At 40.5% G+C, this 24,163-nt stretch overlaps 1 protein-coding gene across 2 annotated transcripts in view; it reads left to right on the top strand.

The window, feature by feature from the left end:
• The window catches only part of LOC117539708 (leucine-rich repeat and fibronectin type-III domain-containing protein 2), a 202,850-nt gene that overhangs the window by 114,250 nt on the left and 64,437 nt on the right, over positions 1-24,163 (top strand). Inside the window, exon 2 of one of the 2 annotated variants that reach the window (XM_034205971.1) lies at positions 20,737-20,823. The exons of the other annotated variant lie outside the window; for it this stretch is intronic. The gene's annotated coding sequence lies outside the window, so the exon portion shown is untranslated. The remainder of the gene's footprint in view (positions 1-20,736; positions 20,824-24,163) is intronic. 2 annotated transcript variants of the gene reach the window in all.

Here is a 24,163-nt window from a genome sequence, read left to right as displayed (position 1 = left end):
CAATATTTTGTAAAACCCAGATCTAATGAACTAGGGAACAAATGAAATATCTGCATGGCCATTGTGAGCATGTTGGGCCACATCAGTAAAAGGTCAAAACACCTCACAAAGATTGGGGTACTTTCAGAATATTTTACACTAACCCCAACCCGTAACCCATTACAGTTAGCAGAGCCAGATCTCATCACAACATCAATGACATATTAACATGTGTTTTTTATAGAGTGAAGTCTGTACGAAAAATCTGCTCTTGGCCAATTGAATGGACACATACATACATTTGACAGCTTTGCATTGTTGCAATTATGTAACCATTTCAAAGCTTGCATTTTGATGGATTGAATCCTCTTTTATGTGTGTTTGTGCATAAGTAAGTAGCCGATATGTAGCAGAAGATATGCAGAAGTAATACATGTGTAAGATTTAAAGGGTGCTTCTTTTAAACACACTTCATCTCCCCTGAAGGCAATACAAGTTTAAATTTGGATCTGTCTTGTAGTACTCAACCACCATTCCCTTGCTTATTTATAATGCACACTGAACTCAGTAACTTTTATGCAAGGAGTAGGTACAATCTAATTCTAGAGCAACCCAGCAGTCTGCTCTGTCTCTTGTGGGCGTCCAGTTGTGGCTTTGGTTTTGGGATCAGATGTGCTCTTTGTGGCTTGGATCAGATGACTAACCAGACTTAAAATGATCCTCTAAACTGCAACCCGTGTGTGTGTGTGTGTGTGTGTGTGTGTGTGTGTGTGTGTGTGTGTGTGTGTGTGTGTGTGTGTGTGTGTGTGTGTGTGTGTGTGTGTGTGTGTGTGTGTGTGTGTGTGTGTGTGTGTGTGTGTGTGTGTGGTGTTGTGTTTTTGACTCAGTTAGTCTGTTAGTATGTCAGCAGGTCTACACAAAAACCACTGGCCCAATTTTCATGAAACTTGATGGAAAGGTGTAGCATAGCCAAAGAAAGAACCAACAAATAGATTGTGGAGTGTCTATACGCTAATGTAACAACACAGGACCTGTTGGTTTAACTGATTTAACTGATATCCAAATTAGCAATAATATATAACAACTCTTTTTTAGCATCCATGTTTTCTTCCACAATGCGACTTAAAATTCCCCAATACACAGAAGTCTTAAGAACTTCTTCCCTACTGTGAAACCGAGATCATCTGAGGAGCATTTGAATGCACCGTTGACTTTGACGAAGGTCCGCACTCTCTGGTTAATGTACTATAGACCTGTGGTTGTCGACCTGGGGGTCCGGTCCCCACAGAGACTTGCAGGATAATTCCTGGTGGTGGCCAGATGGTTGGGGAGGAAAAAATGCAATATTATCTGAATGGCATTTACAGTACATTACCTCTACCATCGACATAATTTTGCTGTGTCTGAAAAAGAGGATTCCGGAAGGTCAATTGGAGAGAAACAGTCATGTAAATCCAGCCAGGACATACAGTAGAAGTAGTTCAAGGCACACAAAACTAAGCAAAACTTTCATCACGAATAGAAGCATAGCCTATCATCATTTATTAATCACCTTTCGTGTTACCAGGGGCCTCATTTATAACGCCGTGCGTAGGATTTACGTGGGAAGGTTGCTTACGTAGTAGAAATCCAAAAAATAGGTACAGAAATGTTCCGACATTTTCCGATTCACCAAACATTGCGCACCGGCGAGGAAAGTGCGTACGGCACTTCCTACGCCGGTTTCCCTTTATAAATCACAACCGACTCGAAATGCGGTGCAGCTTTTGCGGGCTTCACGTAACGCCCATATTTGCCTATAAATAGTCAAAGAAACGCCCATTCATTCATTTTGACTGACTGCATGAAGAAGATCGCAGGAAATGACGACAGAACAGCTAAAAAAGACATCTCACACCGTGTCAGATTTTGGTTATTTTGGGGAGGTGGAAATAAATCATATTGTTTGGTGGATGCAGTTTGAACCAGAGTAGCAGCATGGAGGTCGGATCGTCACCATCATAAATAAATAAGTGGCCCGAAAAAGGTTAATGACAAAAACAATACACATAGCCTTCCTCAGGCAGTGTGTTTGTACCGGGGACAGGAGACACCCCCTTGATGAGAGACTGTAAGAAATTATCGGGGAATCCCCCCGGTGTGGAGTCATGACGACTGGATCTGAATTATGTTTTTGTATTTGGTGGTTTGTGTTCCAGCTGTTGATCAGCTGTGCGCAGCATCTCCACTGCAGCCTGTGCTTCTCAACCCCCCCCCCCCCCCGCAGCAAACCCTTTCGGCCCCTAAATCGATCTGTTGTTCTGTTTGTCTGTCTTTTGTTTTGTTATGTTTGTCTTTGCACTATTACTTGTGAAGCGACCTTGGGTCCCCTGAAAGGCGCTATAGAAATCGAAGCTATTATTATTATTATTATTATCCACCAGTTAAAGGAAATACAACCAATGTGTTGTGTTATATTAGCTGTACAATTTACCACATATGGTGTTCTTAGTTTCCATACCTCCTGTGTTTTACGAGCGACTTATCAAGTCTTGACAAACGGCATAAAACACGATTAAACATGATAGTATATAAAACCATGCTCGTATTTACAACCTATAGAAATGCAAAACGGCGTCAGTTTAGACGTAATTCTGTCTTCCTGCTTACCGCATCATTTATGAGAAAACATTCGAGGTGGTTTTCAATAACATTTCCGTATTTATTTATTTCTCCAAGTTATGTTTTTGTGTGCACTGAGGAGTCTCAAACAGGCGTTTGTTTAATCATTTTAAGATTGGCTTTAATCAATGTTTGAACATGAATTCTTCATATATGATAAATGAGAGGTAACATTTTATTTATCGTATTATTTCCACATATTTCTCTCCATTCTTCCTTCTGCCAATGGTGGCGCAGTTTCTCGTCTCTCCCGTTGTTGTGCTTAGTGTGTACGCATGGGTTAGAGTTTGCGTGGAGGACCGCAATTTTTCCCGTCAAGTTAGTATTTTATAAATCGCAAACATTGCGTAGAAACTGGCGTACGCCATCTTTTGAGCGTATATCCCTTTATAAATGAGGCCCCTGGTCCTTTCATTCCAATGTGTTTTCCCTTCTGGAAAGTCGGAATTAGATCTTAAAGATCTATTCAGAATCACAAAAAGCAAACAGGCTAAGAAAGAAACCGTGACGTGACAAGTTCCTGACTCTATCGCTTCATTTTTTCAGTTTTATGGAAAGGTGCGTACTAACACAAGACCCGCTTATGTGTTTACATTTACATTATGTGTTTTCATTTTATAGCACAGACATCCACTTTTGTAGCTTTGGGACTTACTGTAATAATATGCCAAATGTTTACACCAAAAGCATTAATTTCTCACAGTTTATTAGTGATTAATGTTGTGAACACCGACATGATTATTCTTGGGGTTCCTGACTGAAAAGGTTAAAAACAAGTGCTTTCATTTGTGTAAGTACATATCTAATTGCTTTATAGTATGCATTGTAATGGTATGTTAACGTGTTATTCCCAATGTCTCAGTAACTCCTGATGTTCCCATACTGATATATTCTTGCTTGTGAAAGGCCCTGAATGAAGATCTTAATTCCTTAATCAACACACTGTCAACACTGGATTCACTGGGCTTTAAACACTGATTTTAAAACGTTTTATTGGCATCCTCCATCCGCCTTGATTGACCCTTGAAGAGTACCAGACAGGCAGCGTTATTGATTGATTACTTCGATGCAACTTATTTTGTATAGAGCGTTCAGAGACACACGCAGCTTAATTAATTTGCTTTCAGGCACTCAGTAGCTCACACCTTACTTGAGCTATTTGACGTTCATGAGCATGCACACTGCTTGTTTTACGTCGAGAAGCTGACACCCAGAGCATAGTTGTTGTAGCGTTTGGGGTGTGAGTGAAAACAGATGAATTTATGTATCATAGGGCAGACGATACTCAATTTACATATTCCTTACCTTCAAGGTCTCCACATGCAACTGCATTTACATAACTTTAACACCAGAGATGGCAAAAGTCCAAACATCCTTTACTCAAGCAGAAGTACAGATACTCATGTACATTTACTCTGGTAAAGTTAGTACTGACTAAACTTCTTTACTCAAGTAAAAGTAAAGGATACACGGATTGTGTTAAAATCAATAAGCACGCAATGACTCTAAATAATAATGATCACGCCACCAAACACAGATTAAAACTAAAGGAACCAGCCTGTTTGGAAAAGTACAGGTATTTGTGTTAAAAATGTAAGAAGTAAAAGTAAAAACTCGTCAGAAAAAGAAGTAGTGGAGTAAAATACTGATACCAGAAAAATGTACTTAAGTACAGTGACAAAGTATTTGTATTCCACTACTTCCCACTTCTGTTTAACACGGCAAAAGTGAGAAAGGAACACATGCAGTTAGAGGGACTCTTTTTCCTCTGTTACATTCTGTTACATCAACCATAATCTAGAGTGACAGCTGTTTGATGACCTACGCGTCACGCAAAAGCAGCGTCTCAGTTATGCAGCGTGAAATTGTAACTGTCTCAATTCTGGTAGAACTTTCACAGCTTCATGCCCGTTTGCACTGGAACAATGTTAAGCCCACCACGAGGCAGTGTGGGCACTCGGCTGCTGGAGGTGGAGCGGTTGCTTGCAGGCTCTGGAATCTGGTTCAAGCATATTGTGATGCCAGAATCAAAAGCAGAGGTGTACTTGGCAACTGCTAACCGCTATAAACATGGATGTCGGGATATTTCTGTGGCTTAGAATCACCCCGCACTGCAGAGAGAGATTGTCAATGGGATTCTGGGAGGATATTCTGCATTCTTGTCACAGAGGCAGAAATCCCATCATGACGTAACAAGTGAAATGGGTTGCCAGAGATAGCAAATTGTTGTATTTTCGTTTAGTTTATTTTAATGAATAGATTGAAACCCCAGGAAAAGTTTGACTTCAGGACATATGAAGTTGTTTTTATCTATCTTAATTTATGAACTAACTTTAAATTTGCCAACATCTTCAGTTCAAACCGGAGAGACGTGATGTAAGAATTACATATTTATTGTTTACACGTCATATGAATGAAATGATTGCCATGATAATACAACAGGAGAATGTAATGGTGTTTGGCGATTAGGCCCCGGTTTGCAGGATAATCATTCAGGAGGGAAAGAACCGCTCCGATGAAATCCCCGGGGTCTAGACACTGGTGGTGGTGATGAGTAGGTGAGACCGGTCTGAAGGAGGAAGGTTTAGCTTTGTCCTGAAGGAGACGGGAGGCGAGAGGGGTGGAGGCGGGTTGCGTGTGATCATCTGCAATGACAACTGACAGGGAGGAAGAGCAGGCATTTAAGGAATTTAGCATGTGCAGCGATTGGCTGCTGAGGGGTGACTCCCTCGTATTTAATGAGGGGGGAAGGGAGCCATAGAGTGACGTGTAAGTGACTCGTGTTAGGTCTTCCTTATTGAACTTGCGCTAAAGCTTTCATTTCTTTTTTTAAGGTTTTCAAAATGGTCTGGTTATGTGGTCATTGATGTTTGCTATGGGAGGTAATTGAGCCAATGAGGATTATGTGGAATTATTTATCTGGATGTCATGTTCCTGTGCCAGAAACCTGTTGACTTGACTTGAAAAATATCAAGCCTTAAATAACATTTTAATATTTACCACTCAAAATGCTTTGCTTAAACACTCTTTAGATTTTAGGTTCAAAGCCAACTTGTTTTGAACAAGATTTTACAAAAAGTCCCTTACATTTGCACGTACATGAATCTGTGCATATTCTATCCCAGGGAGAGTCCACATCCTCACCTACGTACGTTAACAAATACATTTTATGTTTGAAAATATAACACCTAATCCATTTTTTATACTTGTATTAAAGACAGAATGCTGCAAACTCTTTGCATAGAGAGGTTATCCTTGTTTGTGTTCCTTACTGCAATGTAGAGTTATATTAAGAAGTAGAATGATGAGTAAAAAACTATTTTCTTTTTTTAAATCTGAGTTTTCTAAGGATCATTTTAAGTATTCTTGGACAAATACATATTGTTTTTGTCTTTTGGATGAACAGACCCTTAAAAAGGATGCACATTACTTGATAAACAGGCAGATGGAGAAAGTGCCAACGACGGTCATTTGTCTGGGATCAGGCATTCTGCTTCTTCATTATGGTAGGCCGCTGTGACACAGTGCTTATTATCCACCATGACACTGGCACTGTTAAACTTCTTTTGTCTTTTGCCATAAGACTGCAGTGTTTTCCCTGTCAGCCAGTTGGATTTTGTGTCATTTATTTTTCTACCCTGACTGTGTGATTTGGCAAAGATGGACGCCTGGCAGATGCAGACCTTAGAAAGAGCTTTGTTTTAGCAGAAGGATGTATTGGTCTGTGAAACAGCACTAATTGCATGGAGACTTTAAAATTGCTTTTGTTTATTCACCTCGGCCAACATAGCCTCGAGCCAGAATGCACCATTGTTATCCAAATAAACATAATGAAAGCTTGTTCTCTACCATTCTCTCTGTGTTTTCTTTTTATCTTATCTTTGATGAAAGGTTGAAAAGCAGCATTGGGTTTTTTGAGGACGCTAGCAATGACTTGCTTACGGAATTTTGATGAGTCAATGTATGAATGCTGTATCATTTATCCCGAGGGCTATATTTTGCATTCCTATAACTAACTAACATCCAAACAGTTTCTTCTGTCAGGGGACTCCTTTGAAACATTCCCTGCAAAGATTTTGGATTTGAATCTGTCTATCTGACCCTGATGTGCTCAAACTTATTCACCCTTACTTATTTATCATTTGTATTCTACAGACATGAATAAAGGTCACTGAAAGGTATAATTACCAAACCGAATGCAACGAAAAACTGTTTATCTGCTGACTCTATAGTGCAGTTTGAATGTCTGATCATTAATTTCACTTTGGTCATGGCCAGCCAGTGGGCTTTTGGTAACAGATACATAATAGACCAAATCAACACAAATCAAGTACACATTTGGGTTAATTTAAATGTCTTTCCCCCCCCCCCCATTGAATCCTTTAAATCACAAATGGTTTGTTAAGCAGACAATCTTCTACATTCATAATCATTCATCACAGAAAACCAACTCTGAACCCCCATGATAGTAATAAAGTTAAAATATTCTTTAACTAACTTGTCTAAGTTTAACCTCTTCATATTTGTCTATTATAGTTTACTTTTCATTCGTGAAGTATGACGCTGTGCTGTCAGTACGCTTCTCCCTGTTTGTGATTGGTCAAATGTTGCTCACCCCGTCCCTTTCATGTGAACGCGCTCTCGGCCGGACAGAGAAACCCTGGATTGAGTTACCGAGTTGATAACCAGCGTTGTAGGCATACTTGCCCACCCTCCCGGTTTTTGCAGGAGACTCCTGATTTCATTGCCCTCTCCCGGTTTCCTCCCGGGATCATATTTCTCCCGCATTTCTCCCAATTTCTGACAAAATCAGATTTACTCACGACTGTTTCCACTCGGACTTTAATACAGCTACACCATTGTTTGGTTTCCATGGTAGTGTGTCTCTTTACTAGCGCGCAACAGAAAGTCTGAGAGGGTGTTCATTATGGTGAGGAAGATAGTCACAGAAAACAGAACAAGAATGGACAACTCGACCCTCTGCTCACTCCTTTCCTGTAAAATACAGGTCCAGTCCACACATAGGACATCAAGGATGGTGCTACAGGCCGCAAGGCATTGCACTTACAACCAGGGCCGCCTTAATGCACGGGCTGACCTGGGCTGAAGCCCAGGGGCCTACGGAGATCAGGGGCCTATCATGAGCCAATAAAAAAAATTAAAAAAAAGTTTTTTATTTCGGATGTTTTAATTTTTTTTTAAATAAACAAAGTCTTGGCTTTCAGAATATGAAACTTTTATTTCCAAAATCACACGATAAATACATTTTGAAAGCTTGTAAAGGGAAGAAGACAGCTCTCCCTCGCCACTCTGCTGTTCTGCTGTTCCCCTCCCTCCGCTGAAATTATGAATGTAAGGCGTATAGTAATCATAGATAACACGGCAGGGGTTTCAAATAAACAAAGTCTTGGCTTTCAGAATATTAAACTTGTTTCAGCAAATTCAGATGATAAATACAACTTTGAAGCTTCGGCATAATTACAAGCGGAGAACGGAGTAACTTAACGTCACAGCAGGCATAACAACAGCCGGTGTTTCTCGTGAGTGTTTTCCCCGGGAAACAAACACAATACACACAAACGCAAAAATACACAAACACACACACGTACACGCACACACACACACACACACACACACACACACACACACACACACACACACACACACACACACACACACACACACACACCACCAGTAAAAATATCTTCCCTCCGTAGTATTTTGATCATTTGCTCCGCTAATCAATCAGATCGATGGATTCCAGAGATTTTTCTCAAAAATGATGACTCCGAACAGTCAGTGGGCACCACTTAACAGCCAATCAGAATGAGAATATGTTTCACATGTGACTTATTCAAATTGCGAGTGATTGATGAAGGTTGTTTAGGAGAAAAAGTTTGAGAAGAAAAAGTTTGAGAGTGGCGCTCGGGAAAGGAAATTGTTGAGGGAAAAGTAGTTTAGAGACAAGCAGCTATTACAAAAAATGTCGAAGCTTACAGGTTATTTTAAACCTGTAGGCCAGGATGAGGAGGAAGGACAGATGAGTTCTGTACCGAGCGGTAGCGGTGCCGGCCTCGGAGCCAAGTAGGCCGTCTGGTTCTGATAGCGATGGAGTAGCGGGAGAGGAAGAACAGACAGGAGGGATGTTGGAGGAGATGGAGAGAACGACGAGGACTTGCTAAGTGGAGGGGAGCCAACGGCAACCGGACAAATACATGAGGGAGATACGTCACTCATCTGGAGGAGAGGACCAGGCGCGCGTAGAGCAGAGTGGAGAAGTGCGATCACAGAGTCTGCCGAGGAAATGACTTTGATTTGTTGTTTAAATAGGGGACCTACAAAACCTATCAGCCCCAGGGCCTGATGGCAGGTTAAGGCAGGCTTGCATACAACTACAATAAGCATGTGTAGATGTTCTTTTCATCTTTCAAAGTCTGTTTCCCCGCTGCGAGGCTCCGGCGCTAACAGTTCTAACAGCTTGAAATTCACCCAATTTCTGAGGTCCCAAGGTTGGCAAGTATGGTCGTAGGACCGCTTAGCGGGATCTCGCTTGTTAGGGTTTGTAAAGCCAGATAACTCAGAGATATCCAGGGTCTGTAGAACTGGCTTCGTAGTACAGGCCACTGATTGATTAGGCTAAGCTAACCTGTAGCTGCTCCCTCCACACTCACAACAACTTCATACAGACATAAATAAAGCAGCTGTATTCGCCATACAGGAAACACACATTTAAAACGGTTTTGCCTGCCGTTTTTGTGTACACAAGCATTCATCAATGGTTCGGAAAGTGGCGCTGTACCTTAATAATATAAAAGATTGTATTTGCGTGTATTTCCTGTTTGGAAAGTGGCAATGTACTGAGAGTGGAAGTGTCCTGAGATTAGCGCCTGCAGGCAGGCTCCATGGACCTGTCAGCTCCGGACAGCGCAAAATGCGTACAGTACATGAGGCGCTACGTCATGAATGCAAGAAATCATCAGCGATCAGCGATTCATGCACAGAAAGCGGTTTGTGTTTGCAGGTTCAGAGGTTTTAAACGGAAAACAAATATGTGAGGATCAAAAATACATATGTAAAACTTTTTTCTGTATTTGGATTTTATTTACATGTATATGAAACGGAACACATTTGTGTGTGCATTGAAAAACACAAGTGTGGATCCGGAAATACAAGTGTGAATCCTTCTGTATGCATGTGTGTATTATGACACTGTTCTGAGCCCATAACTAAGGGCTATCAAATAAATACATATATGTCAGCAATCTGAAAATAAATGTATTGGTTGGTATGGATATGTCTTGCTTATGTCGCATTAATGTTCAATTACACTTATAAAGGAACACAAGGAAGCTGTCTTGGCTATCACTGATATTTGTAGATAGAGCACTTGCTAGCATTGAATAACCCTTTAGTGAATGCATGTTAGCATGTAGCATTGAGCTTATGGTTAACTTGGAATGTATAGATGAACAGGGGCTTCATACCTAGCAATGGCGGAAAAACTCAATCAAACTTTGGAACCCTTAAGACAAAACATGTCACATTTTCTTTTCAGGGAAATATGACATGCTTCACCAAATCGTCTTAAACCCATTCTGTCACATTCCTTCAGTCAGCATTTGTGCCGCCTGTGCCACAATGATTGGATGATATAAATCACTTCAACAGGACAAACAATCAGCAAAACCCAGAGCGTTCTGATTTACTTAAGTTGGATTAGAGTCTTAAGCTATCTCCCCCAACTATTCTCTTATTTTCCAATTCTATCATTCTCCCTTTCTCGGAGTAAATTGGCATCATTTACTGCTGTCACTGCAGAGCTCATTGTCCCCCATTATCCCAGGGACAAAGCTGCTGTGACATTGAGTTAATCCGTGCTTGTTTCAATTTTGCTCCCAGGGGGTGAAAACAGATAAGGAGTTCAGGTAACTGAAGGCAAGGAGGTGCCATACACCGAGGCAAAACGGACTACAATGATTGAACACTTAAAGAAAGATAATATGCAATCTGCCAGGCAAATTATGTTGATTTCCCCAAAATGGTCACAGACGTGTTTGGCTTGCTTTTTAAGGTTCTCTCACTTAATTTGATGGGAAACTTTTCTTAAGACCATATTTGCTTGCCAGAATGTCAGACAAACGTATGCTACTGTAAACAAGACACCATGTCTTCACTAAAAGGAATGTTGTTTGGAATCAATGGCAAGGCGAAGACATTCCCCCGCTAAAACATTGTTGGAGCAAGAAACACACGACCAAACAAGTAAGACCTCTGTCAGAAGCTTTTGAAGGATAGCTGTCAGCAATCTACATTTGCTGGCCTGCTCTTTCACTGACTGATGTGAAATGTCATGTATAAATCTCATTGTCTTGTCGGATAAAGCTCTCACCAGGTGTCTAATTATATCAGGTCATATGCATGTCATTTGGTGTATTGTGTGTTTAAGCTAAGCTTTCTTAATTACATCTACAGAATAAAGATAAGACACTAGAATTAGCTGGGGTTCTCCATCATACTCATTCAATAAGACAAGAAGTTTATCAAGATTTTCAGAGCTTGACTATTCTCTTGAATAAAAGTTGAGTCCTTTTATAATTTCACTACATTTATTTGTATTTGTCTCTTATAAGGCTGCTCACTCAGTTCTTTTTTCATCACTAGAGAGCTGCTTCAAGGTCTAATCAACAATTGAATAAAGCATAAACAATTGTTTTGCTTCGCGTGGATTTGCTTTCAGGGACAAAGTAATTTGTTGTTCAACTTAGATGAACTTTGATACAATCCATTGACACATAGCAAACCTGACAGTGCTAACCTTTGAGGAAAAGGTAAACAGAGTCCGAAAATTGAGTATTCGCTCGTTAGACATTCTTCATCCACTTTTATTCACCCTTTCTTTCTTTGCCTGTTGGAGGTCAAAACGGCTCCACAAAAGACATTTTCTGAAAGTAATGAGATAAATGTCAATGGTAGAAATGCTTTTCTTAAAATGAGACTACTTTCAAGTTATAGCCTACAATAAGAAATACACATCATTGAAAGTACACCTTTGCTCAAGGCAACCTTTTTTTTTGCCACAGGGTTTGACAATTAAGTTTTATTCAGAAATAGCCTATTGATCAGTCCGTGTATTGACCCATCTCTGGGTTCAGATTTTAAATAAACAGAGCAATCATATTTCCCTGTTAGCAAATGTGTTAACTTCATCTAGCTTGGAGAACTAGCCTGAAAATGAATGTGACTAGTGCTAGCATCTTCCCAGCGAGCTAGCATGTAAGCGTTTAACCAGCAGTTCAACAACTTCCCCTCTGAGTAGTAATTATTTCACACAACCTTTAGCACTGCCGTTGTCTTGAAGACTCTTTGAGGACATCGCTATTCCACTTCCTTGTGTCTATGGTAGCAGAAATGCAGCACTCGTGTCAGGATGTTGAGGGTGGATGTAGGAGTATTCACCACTTTAGAGGGACACATAAAAGGCACCCAAAAGCAGTGAACCAAACCTAATAAACAAGACAAATATGTCACCGTTAATGGTCTTTAATGCAGAAGTGTGTCTCCCAGAAATATCTGTACCCATCTGTCCCATCTGCTAGATGGTAAATGTGAAGTAGTAAAGTGGCTCTTGATAGCATTTCATTGGCAAATTAAGTAATTAACTAGAAATGGATTCATAAAGCGCTCGAAGGTGTCATAATGTTTGTACTGAAAACATTAATTTGCAGTGCTGTGAAGACATTTCACATTTGTCGAAACCTGGGAATTGCCTCCCTCCTAGGTCCCATCTCTGCTGAATATCAAAAAGATGATCGCAAGTTAATATCACAGTGCGATCTATTGATTGCACATGTCAGCTTTTACAATCTGGCCTCATCTATTGGTCTGCAATCCGTCTGTCTCATTTAAGAGATTTCGGGAGCTGAGGTGAGCCCGTCCTCTACCTGACAAACTTTTGCTCCCCCATCCATCCAGCCCCTCTCTGCTAGCCTTACCGCCCCTCTTACAGCCCAGCACAAGAGCTCTATCGTGGTTCACTAATCCTCCTCATTAAGCCGGGCCTCCAGGCTCTCGTTAGTGTACATCTATTCCCACATGCCCTGTACTCGTGTCTTTCATCTTTGGCAGTATGTGCACATGTCATGAATTTGCCATGAAGCAATATAGCATGTGTGTCAGGACTCTGATGTCTCTGTTGGCTGAGGGACCAGATAGCACGTGGAAAAGGCAGCTGTTATCGCTCCATCTTGCTGTTTGAGGGAAAATTGGACTGATAGAATTTGCGCTGCCTATTATAGAATTTCACATGGACTCCTATTAAAAGACTCAGGGTTTATTTATTAAGTATCGCTATTAGCCAATGGCACCACAAAATCTTCCTGGAGTTCAAAACCCAGAATATTTCAAATGTGTTCAACTTATGTGAATTTACTAATAAGAAAGCGGTTGATGTCAACATGTATTACATTGTACATTAGAAAACATGTCTCTTTAAACAATAGGTCTTGCATTTAGTCTAGGAAATAGCCTGAAGGACCCTCATCAGGCAGCAAGAACAGAGCCCAACAAAAGGTTCATATTTGTATAAGCTTTTCAGGATCAATACAAGTGGCAGGGATAGTTATTGTAGTATGCGGTGTAAGATACAGAAGGTAAAACCTCAGGGCTGAATTCATTTCTGAATGCATTGTAGTCAGTCCTTGTTTTATTTCTTATTTCTGAGTTCTTAGACCAAACAAGCCTTGAGGTTCTGATGGCGATAAATACATATACATTGTATAGCCCAGGGGTACTCAAATACAAATCTTAAAGGTCCAAAATAAATGTTTCAATAAGACAAAGGTCCGTTTATCACGGTCATTCAAACTTTTAAACAATTACAACAAGATTCTTAACACGAGGTTGCAAAAACAAAAATAATCTGTATGCAGCAGTTTTCATTGTTATTGTGTCTGTGCTTGACCCCTCAGAGTCGCAGTGTAAGAGCTGCACAGTTAGGAATAAAGGCAGCTGCACCCTCTTTCATTCAGCATTCCCATTATTGCTTTATAAATGTATTCCCCCTTGTGTGTCCACTGAGGTTCGTCAGGCCCAACACATCTTCAACAAACTCCCCCTTTGCCTCATCATAAAAACTCACAAACACCAGCAACTGAGCATTGTCAGTGGTGTCAGTGGACTCACCCACAGCTAAGGAAATGCACTGTGCATTTTTTATTCCATCACAAAGCTGATGAATCAAATCACCAGCCAGTATTTATGTTCTTCTGGTTGCTGTGGAATCTGAGAGGGGATTTGCTTGATTTGACCTGTTATTTCCTCTTTTTGTTTGCCTTCAACATGGTCTCCATCACTTCAGTCATGCATTCTTTTATACTCAGTTATTATCCAGTGGAAAGTCCTTACCTACTGGCCTAGTTAAATCAAAGTGGTTACTTTTTTTTGGCTGGGCAGTGTAGTTTTACACACCGTCTTATTTGACTTTCTCAGGACTTAAAACAGTTTTTTGGGGGCAGACCCCCTCAAAGAAAAAAATATATTTACACACGTAAGGTCATCATCTTAATAGTTGTGTATGCTCATCCGTGAGCAGAGCATCAAGTTGACATGTCTATTACAGCTGAATGCGGCGATTACCATTTTGTTCAGCAAAACGCCTCGCAAACGTATTAAGATCAACAGCTTTAGTGCGTTTTGATTCAATGCTGAGTACAGCCAAACTGACAGTCTCTTCTCTGTCATTGTAGACCGCAAATACCTCATTCCTTCAGTGCTTGGGTCCGAATGCTTCTCGTTTTGCGCCGTCCAGTTCAAAATGAAATCGCCGCCAATCGTATGTCCACGCTCGCGCCAGGACCGGGGGAGGGGTTACATGACGTGCATCTTGTGCTGCATTCACTTGCACTCGGACATTAGAGACTTTCTCTCATAAATGTCCGATGAGCCACAACTTTTCTTTCAAAACAAAGCTGCCAACTGGGGTGGCAGCTGGAGTGTCAGTTGCCACCCCAGTAGGTGAAACTAGGCTACTAGCTACAGTACAGATGGAACTAGATGAGCTGTTAACTCTCGCTCTGAATTTATTTATTTTAAATTCTCGCTCTGACTTAGACAGGTTGAAAGAGACACACACATTTTTCCCACCCGCAGTCCGCGAAGACCCGCCCTACTGTGCCTCTGATTCGCAGATTGTTTGGGGGGAAAAAACGCTGACTGGATGCTGAATGTGATTGGACCAAAGCGTTGACACACACAGGTGGAACACAGTGGAACAGTCAGACATGCAGAGCGCTGTTTGCAGTGGACATAGCGGATAATTTTGACTCGTTGCGAATGCGTTGTGGCGATGTCTCACATATAATACAGAGAGATAATACATATGAAAAGTATAATTTGCTCAGAGTCCGGAGACAGTGGTGGTTCGGTCCGGATCCGGACCGGAGTCCGTAGTTTGAGGATGCCTGGTATAGCCTGACAAATTGACGTTGAGCATTTAGCTTGTGCAAAGTTTCCGGAAGGGAATAAGTATCTACATATCGACCCTGCTTTGAAGATACCTGTTCAGTCCATAAGCTCCTTTTTCATTTCCTTGTTAAACGCCTTTCAGATTCATCTTGAAAACAACTGAGACCAATTGAAAGCTGGTCTATCAGGGGCAGCACTTCCAACCATAGAACTTCCTCTGACAAATGGTGCTAAAGCTCCAGTGACAGGCGGCGAGCAAGATGGGTTAGAAGGCTACAAATCATCCACTGTGAGAAAGCACAGAGTCGAGCAGCTTTGGCTCTCTATCAGAAATATGCTTTAACTAACGGGCTATCCTTTTTCAAAGTGTTTTAGGGTACGGATTATTTTTAATCAGAGGAATAGATGTGAAATATTGAACCATAGAGAGTAGTTTAATGTGTCTGACAAGGTATGAAACTAAAGAACAGGTGATAACAGGAGAATATTACACTTATTTTATAGCTTATTTCTGCTTTGTGGAAATCTTTTAACTCCTTTACATTTACATCACTGGATACATTTAGGATACACGCATAGTTAACAAGTAGATGTGCCACTATTATTATTGTTAGCGAAAGTAATTTTGTACACAAAAAAAGTCATAGAGATATTTAGCTTTTCTCTGTTTCTGTTGTTCTCTGTATTATGTTAAAGTGAATGTGTGTAGCTATGGACTAAAACAACTACATATTCATACTGATAATCTTGTACTTTGTCATTATGGGATGGATTATTTTAATATTGATATCAAAAACATTCCTCTTATTATTTTAACGCAAGCCGTCATCCCCACGGAGGAGCACACAGCACACAGCCAGAGAGAGAGAGAGAGAGAGAGAATTAGGGATAAGGGAATTAGTTCTGGAGGCCCTAGAAAGCTGGAAAACAAAGTACTGAGATGTAGTGACGAAAATATGAGACACAGCATTGATGTAAGCAGCAGCGTTGTTGCAGTCCTGCCAATAAAATGAATCAATTTGTGGCAATAGGCCACTTAAGGCTCACTTTGTTCTTAACATCTCAGCATTACCTTGAGTTTCTGGGTCCCTGCCTTTTTTCTCTGTTTACCACTACATTTATATTATTCATTCATTATATTTCATCTTGGTAAAATGGCGGGCTGCCAAGATGGACTGGGCTTGAACAGTACTCATGACAACCACTGGCCTCAAGCACCCACCATGGGAAATTATTTCAACTTTTATCAGCTAATTTCTGGCCCACACAACCACCAACCATCCTGTGAAAAAAGACTCCAGATGGCCAGTCCGTCTGTGTCATCCAAACTGGAGTAAACATACTTGTACTCCTCCATGCTTGGACGTCAAGGATGACATAGTTTGAACTTCTAAACAGGCCAAGTCATTTCTTGGCCCACTTCTAGATCGTCAATGAAGGTTACAGACTGATATTGAAACAAGTGATGCTCTGCGTAAGTGTCTTGGTTGTGACGTTATTCAAAGACAAACATTATTGTAACTCAATGAGTTGGATTTTGCGATCAAACATTGACTTTGGGATTGTTTTCAATCCTGCGATACATCCATCTCTGAGCTGGTTGACTGATATGTGAAACGATAGCTGCGAGGAGCAGGACAGTGTGAGCTGGCTCACTGGTGTGGGGTTGGCGAGACACCGCGGAACTCAGCCCGGGCACACACACAAACTCCCAGCTAGGCTGCGGGTGTGTGCCCAGGCTGAGTTCCGCGGTGTCTCGCTGTCTCGCAGACGGCCACTGGGCTCACAGGGAGGGAGGGGGCAGGAGCTCCAACAAGCCGTGTAGGACAGAGAGTGAATACACATACTATACAGATATGCTGTATGAGAAACCAATGTGAGTTTGGAAAATTGCACAATATACATTTATTCTAGTATACCTCAACAATGGAATTATGATCAGTAGAAATGGCCAAGACATGGGACCTTTAAAGGGAACTTTAGTCAACCCTTTTGAAAAAACACTTCTACAACGTCTTGTGTGGTTCTCAGTCCAGAAAAATAACTTTGTGGATTTCACGGGACCATTCATTGGTTGGGCGTATTCATTTCTGAACAAAAACCTGCGTTAAGTCCTTTATGTAGGCATTTACCAGGAGATTATAACATGAGTACTCATGAATTGAAAGTTAATTATTTAGTCAATGTCTTTGGTGCTTGATCCATTCCAGAAATATGCCAAAAAAATGCGCTTCTGATGTTTCAGTTTAATGTTTTTCTAGCCACAATGCTAGCATGCTCTCGGGATGGCAATAAGTCAAATGGTCCATCGATCACTTTTCATCTGAACTATCTGAACACATTTTGGAAGGATATAAATGAAATGCATGAAAGTGTTATCACCAACTGTAAATCCTATTGGCTTCAGTGATCCCCTGAGTTTTTATCTGCCACCATCAACACTACAAAGTTGAGAGCGACATTCACTCAGACACCAACAACATAAAGAGGAGAACAAAATGTGCATGGAAGTGGCCACTTCATCTCCAGGTTCACAGAGTTTAGTATGGGGTTTGGGTGAAATGTCTTGACTGTTGCCACTGCCACTACATAAAAAATAGGCGTCAGATTTGGAAACTTAAATTACAACTAGTCAATACAAGCAAAGAGCCATATGACAAGTTAAACACATAGAGGTTTAAAATTGTGGGATGGGTTATTATAACTTCACTTCAATTAGTTAAATGATGTATGATGTTATGCAAATTATTGCTTCAAGGATTCAACAGTAAATCTACAGTGCTTTAACTAAACTGCCAAATACAATTCAATACACATCCCTGAACCTACCTGGTCATTTTCCTTCTTGCATTATCTACACTCCCAGCATAGCGACAAGTATGTGTGTGTGTACTTTCCAGCCTTGATGCTTTTAAACCGCATACGCTTGATACAAGTGGCCGCAGATATTGAGGGGAAACCACATGGACTGTGTAATGACAATGTGTGTGAATTCGATAAACCCTTTTCTCATGGGCACTAGAACCACCGTCGCGGAAAATGTGATTATACTTCTCCACAGGAGGGGCAATGTGGGACGTTGTTGCAGAGGGGAACTTGGCTTGTCATTGAGTCCCCAGTTTGTCTGTTGCCTCATAGCCAGTAACAACGTTGACACAGGTTTAATGTCCAACTAGGTCTGGAAATATCTTTTGTGTCTGTTTTCTATTTCTACTTTTGAAGCTGAGCGTGAGTGGTAATGATTCAATGATGCATAATGTTGATGGCACCATGTTGAACCATCATTGGTGTAAACTGACTTGTAAATTGAAGAGAATTGAGATAAGTAGTGTAACCAACATCCTTTAAAAAGGCCTGCAGCCTGCCAGCTGCCAGTGGCTCGAAACTGAGACTCATTTTACTGAAACAAAAATAAAATACAAAATAACTTACTCATTTTAACTAGAAGAGTTAAAAAAGTATGAAAATGTATCTTTGAAATAACTTATCTTTAAAGTAAAATATAAATGAATGGTTGGATTAATCTGGACATTTTTACCAATCTTAATCTTAATTTGTGTTTAATCACATTTAATCACATTATCAAGTTAGACCCCAACTTCCTCCATTAGTTCTAGAATGGATGTTTGTTGTAAGAAAACAACCTTGTTACCTTATTCCCTGCAGTAAGTAGCAGTTATTTGTCTAAAACCAATTAGCCAATTTAGTCAGCCATGGAACTAAACTGTACAAAACAAACATATGAAGGCAGCAGCTAATGCTAGCTTGTATTGTACAATGCACAGCAGCATGGTTGGCAACATCATTAGCCTAAAAATAACAAATCAACACAAAAAAAAAACATTCACCCAAAAACGAATAGTAGGATAAGATGAAGGCTTTCCTTCATCTTATCCTACTATCCTACTGCTGAAAACCCTTTGTTGTACATTCCTAAAGGTGGAGCATTGATTTGTTGATCATTTGTGACCTTTAGTGGATACTAATGTTGCCAACAAGGACACACTGATTACAAATGAATAATGAGTTCCATTAATAGTGTTGTTGTGATGTTATAATGAAAAAGCGTTCTCTTGCCATCTTTCAAAGTCTCAATTCCCTCATTCATTGTGTTAGCATAAATGTGCAACATGGCAGGAAATAGCTTGAGGCAATGTCTTTAAATGAAGTGATGGTGAATTAAGAAGGCTAATGAAACTATTCTCTAACTGCTCCGCCTCAAATGCTTATAATGACTTCGTGAATGGGCGACCCACCATCCACCTTCTCCGATAACTCCGGTTTAGCTATTACCAGTTGGGAATGGTTTGAGTGGAGGTTCAGTCTCTTAGGTGAGCGTGAAGTGCATCCTGTGTTGGCGTTTGTAAAACTGCAAATCGACAAGCTAAGCCCAGCAAGGGACCTGCTAAAAACAGAGGCTTAGATTGTTTTCTGTTAGGGTCCCCTGGTTGATGGAGAACTGTTGATGAGCCAGATCTGCTCCAGAAATTAAAGCTCCGTTGGGGTAGCGCTTGCAAGTTTTCAACGCATCAGACTTGAAGTTCACGAGAAAAGAGTGAGCTGGAAGTCAAACAATACATCTGATCCGTGAGAACAAGGCGTGTCATGGGTCCACTGAGAGAGGCATTGATGGAACAGTTGCGTGTGTGCCAATAAGATAGTCTGGATCAAGAAGAACTTGCGAAGGAGGGGAAATACATGAGGGTGGGAGGCAGCATTTAAACTCCTCGTAAGATGAGCACTGAGTGCAATATAAAGATGCTATCAATGGAGGAGGAAAAAAAATGCAACCTGTAATTCCTTAATTCCTTACATGATTATGACTTCACAACATTCGGATAAAAATACATACTCACCTTTATTTAATACTTCTAGAGATCATAGCCTTCTATTGCTTTGTGAGCAGATGGTGGCATTTTGCTTCATTTAACGTCCCCAAAATGTTTTTTTACATGCATGACCTTGTCCTTTTCATCATACATGAAGACGAGCACAAACATATTCAGCCACATGCACACCGGCACTCTTACTCCCACACATTCTTGCAAAGTAAACAAACAATACAGCTTTCGGAGTGTGTGTTTATGAAGGCAAACAGCTTGTAGGGATGACTGGCCAAGGAAAAATAAGAGAAAAGAGACGAATAATGCTCAGTCCTTGCCGAAATTATAATGTCACTTGGGAGCCGTAGCCCTGCACAAACACCCCGCTGTGCTCTATTTCAATAATTTTCCATAAACCAATTCAATCTCCCCTCCCTCCTACACTGTGCTTTAAGGAGACTTTTCTTTGAGAAGCAGATCATTCCCTATCAATCACAATGGCGCTGCCTGAATTGTAAAATGTTTCCAAGCTTAAGGGCATGATTGGCTCACAGCAAATGCTTTGTTTAGAATATGTGTGAGATGGTATCAAAATACAGAGGTTAACATGACTCTCATGTAGGTGCCTATTTTATTATTCAGTACAATATTCACAAGAGAGAAAAAATGCTTGTTATGTCATGACTTTCTCTTGGAATTTCCTACGCTTAACCTTACATTTGAATGGGACATAACCTTATTTTTAATATAGTGAAATAATGTCGTAGAAAATGTCCTTTTAACAGTTTTCTCCTTTTCTCTCTTTCTATAGGCTGCGTTACATCTTGCTCGCTGAGTGTGAATGTGTGGCCTTGAGGTATTTTCGAGGGACCGTATGGCACAATACCACACGATATAGGTACGCTTTTTTCCCTTCACTTCTCCTGTTTACTTTGAGGGCTGAAATTACCCCTGAAAAGCACTTGACTATTCTTATCAAGCTCAAGCCTTGGCAGGATGTATTCACTAATGCAGAAGACTTTCAACATGAGAAAAGTGACAGAAACCTCAGGGGAAGGTGATCAACTTGAGCCTTTAACACCAGATTTGGTTGGTGAATTCTTCTTAGCTTCCACATTTATCTCCCGCCCAGGAGTGATACATAGTATCAGGAAATGGAGGCATGAATTATTAGCCTTGAATAACCTATAAAACTGCCAGATGAAAAGAAAAATGTCACATGACAAATTAATCAGTCAGGTACGGCTGTATGCTTAGCTTATATAATTACCACTGTGTAGAAAACAAACAAATCAAACAAGCAAACAGCACCTCCCACTCACTACTGTATATGAGCTTGCATATTAAACTGTTCAGTGTCTCTTTTTTATAAAACATTGTACTTGCATACCGCCTCCATGCTCTGAGCATAGTCTGCACCTACTTGCATCTGTAGCCTGTCTTTGTACTGGTGACAAAAGCTAATTAAACACATAATATGCTGCAATCCTTCATATTTCATTGTCATAGCGACTACACATTTACTCTGCTATTCATTGTCATTGCGACCATACATTTACTCAGCTTTGCAATATCCATACCACCATAGTATTTAGAATGTCAAATGCTGAATGCCAAAATACCGTAAGCCTGCTTCTCGCTATTCTAACCCACAAGTTGAGCAGCGGATGATCTGTTACAATGCTTGGGTCGAGGATAGAGCACAGACAGATGACAGCTCATAGGAATTTCCCGCTGTGAACTGCAATGGATATATGACAAGGTCATAGTTCAAGGTGCAATCTAATGATGGGGCAGTATGAATTGTATGTACTACATGAAACAGAGTTGTTGGGGCACATTCAGTTCTAAAAGTAAAAGTAAAAAGTGTCAATAGAAATCGGGACATTGGAGCCATTATGGGACATGTAACCCATCAATATTGCCTGTTAAAGTCATAGATGTATAAAGAAAACTGGATACAGCGTTGGAGGTGGGGTCCTTTTCACTCAACAAAAAATTGCTCACTTGTGAATGTAGCTTAAATTGCTTGACTCTTGAGAACAAAAATACCTGGATCGTAGGCGATCTTTCGGACACATTGGTCACATAGAGCATGCCAACTTTAGCCCTGCCTCCAATCAGCAGTGTCACGGGGGGACTCAGCTAAGTCACAGGAATGGAGAGGAACATAACTCTAGATTCGGCTTTCAGCGCATTTTACAACTTAGACCTAATGATTTCAATCAGGGTTTTTCAAGTGTTCATATAGGAAAGTTGGTTAATCTCACTGAAAAAATGTTTGTTAATTTACAGCCTTGTTTTTCCTCATGTAAGGCAATTAGAAAAAGTATGTTTGGGCCCAATGGCATCACCTGACTAACACAGAAGTTGAAGTACCATCTTTTGGCCACTATCATTATTTTTAATTAGCCTTCCTGAAGGCTTTGGTGGGTCAATTTACCTCATAATATACTCAACTGAATGTGAAAACAATTATTTAATATCTCTAGTGACAACAATATTTGAAAGAGGAAAAAAATATCCTTTTGATAGCATTATTATTTACAGAAGCACCCAGTGTTTAGGGTAGTGATAGGTCAGAACATGTTGTTGAGGCTTTCTAGCCAAATTGTTTTAACTGTGTTGCTTCTCAAGGCTTCAAGAGAACTCTAAGTGGCAATTTACTGCTTGAAACGACAAGTCATTGGTACAACAACCTACATACTTCTTCCTAGTTGCTTTTCTGGTCACTGCATTGCTAACCAATGAATATTGAAGTTGTTAGAATTGTTGACATGCTATACATGTATGCAGGGATGCATCCTACATATGACGTGCATTGAATGATATGCAACACTGAGCGAAGGAGATGCCGGTGCAGCAGCTTGTGAAGATGATGATGACGACAGTGATGATGGTTTTGACACTGTGATCACAGCAGAACACCCAGCTGTTAAATGAGGCTACAGTATACAGTAGCTGCCATTGATGTTGTCACTACTGTAAAGCAAGTGGCAATTCCAAGCCTCAGTGGAAGCTGTCCTAGATTCTTGATGAACACTTCTGATCACTGCAGATCAGTCTTCTAAAGGGGATCCAAAGAGTGCTTCAGGCTTTTGAGGCTTTACGCATTCCCACTCAGGGGGTTTGCGAAGGTCACACAAAGTGAAAAAACTAAGAAGGTGATATGCAGAATAATTGTGCCACGTGCTTGGATTCGGTCTTTGTAACACCTGCAGCAAAACAATGCATAAAGTCGTGCTGCGGGGGATTTATTTTTGATCCAAAGTACATCTAGCTTAGAGTACTTGAAGAGGGTGAAGTGATGTCTAGCTTGTTTTGGCACTCAAATAGAAATTATAGATATGGGGCAGGTTCATAAAGAACAGATAAACAGCTAAAAACAATGCACAGCGTTTTACTGACCCTGAGATAAACAAGAATGCAGGCGTGGATTTGATTTGCGCTCACTGTATGTGAACATAATATAAAGTGCATCAGTATAAATTGAAAACCTCTCCTGTGTGATTCATAAAAGGATATTTTATAACATGGACAAGGCACGTCACATATCTCCATTAAGGTATCATTTTGAAGGGAGAACGAGAAGGTGAGAATATGTAAAACACAGTTAAAAAGAGTTACATTTTTAAACCGCAATGAGTGAAAGCTTGAATCATGTCTGACCTACAGTACCAGAGTTGACAAGCTGAGGCTTTATAAATAAGTTGCTTTCCTCTGAGGAATGTCTTGGGAAATACATCATGCATTGTTTCAATTAGTTCCCCCCTTCATCCCAGGAGTCTGCAAGTCTGATATCTTAATGACAACACTCTGCAAACACACTGTAGATGTTAACTTTCAAATGACTGGGCATGCTAAAGTAAGTGTGACAGGTCCATGTGTTTTAGTCCAATAACATCTAGTGGTCCAGCTTCTATATTACATTGTTTCTAGGTATTAAGTAACACTGCAGAAATTCTAAGTAAGGCATGACCTTTGTTGTAAAACAAATGCAAAATGTTCCAAAAGTCTGCTATACAGTATATGGACATTTCACCTCATTTGGACACCGCAATTGCCTTCAGTGATGACATGTCAATACTACGGAGCCCTGGAGGGTTCATAGAGAGAAAAATAAATAAAACGAGCTACGCTTTATTAACTTGTGCGCACAAGATAGTTTCTCGTGCGCACAATATACTTTCTCGTTCGCACAAGATACTTCCTTATGATTAAACACATCGAACTGCCCG

The sequence above is a fragment of the Gymnodraco acuticeps genome, unplaced genomic scaffold, assembly GCF_902827175.1.
Source record: "Gymnodraco acuticeps unplaced genomic scaffold, fGymAcu1.1, whole genome shotgun sequence".
Taxonomy (NCBI): Eukaryota; Metazoa; Chordata; class Actinopteri; order Perciformes; family Bathydraconidae; genus Gymnodraco; species Gymnodraco acuticeps.
Note: the sequence above shows the minus strand (reverse complement) of the source record. Positions and strands in the feature narration are given on the sequence as shown.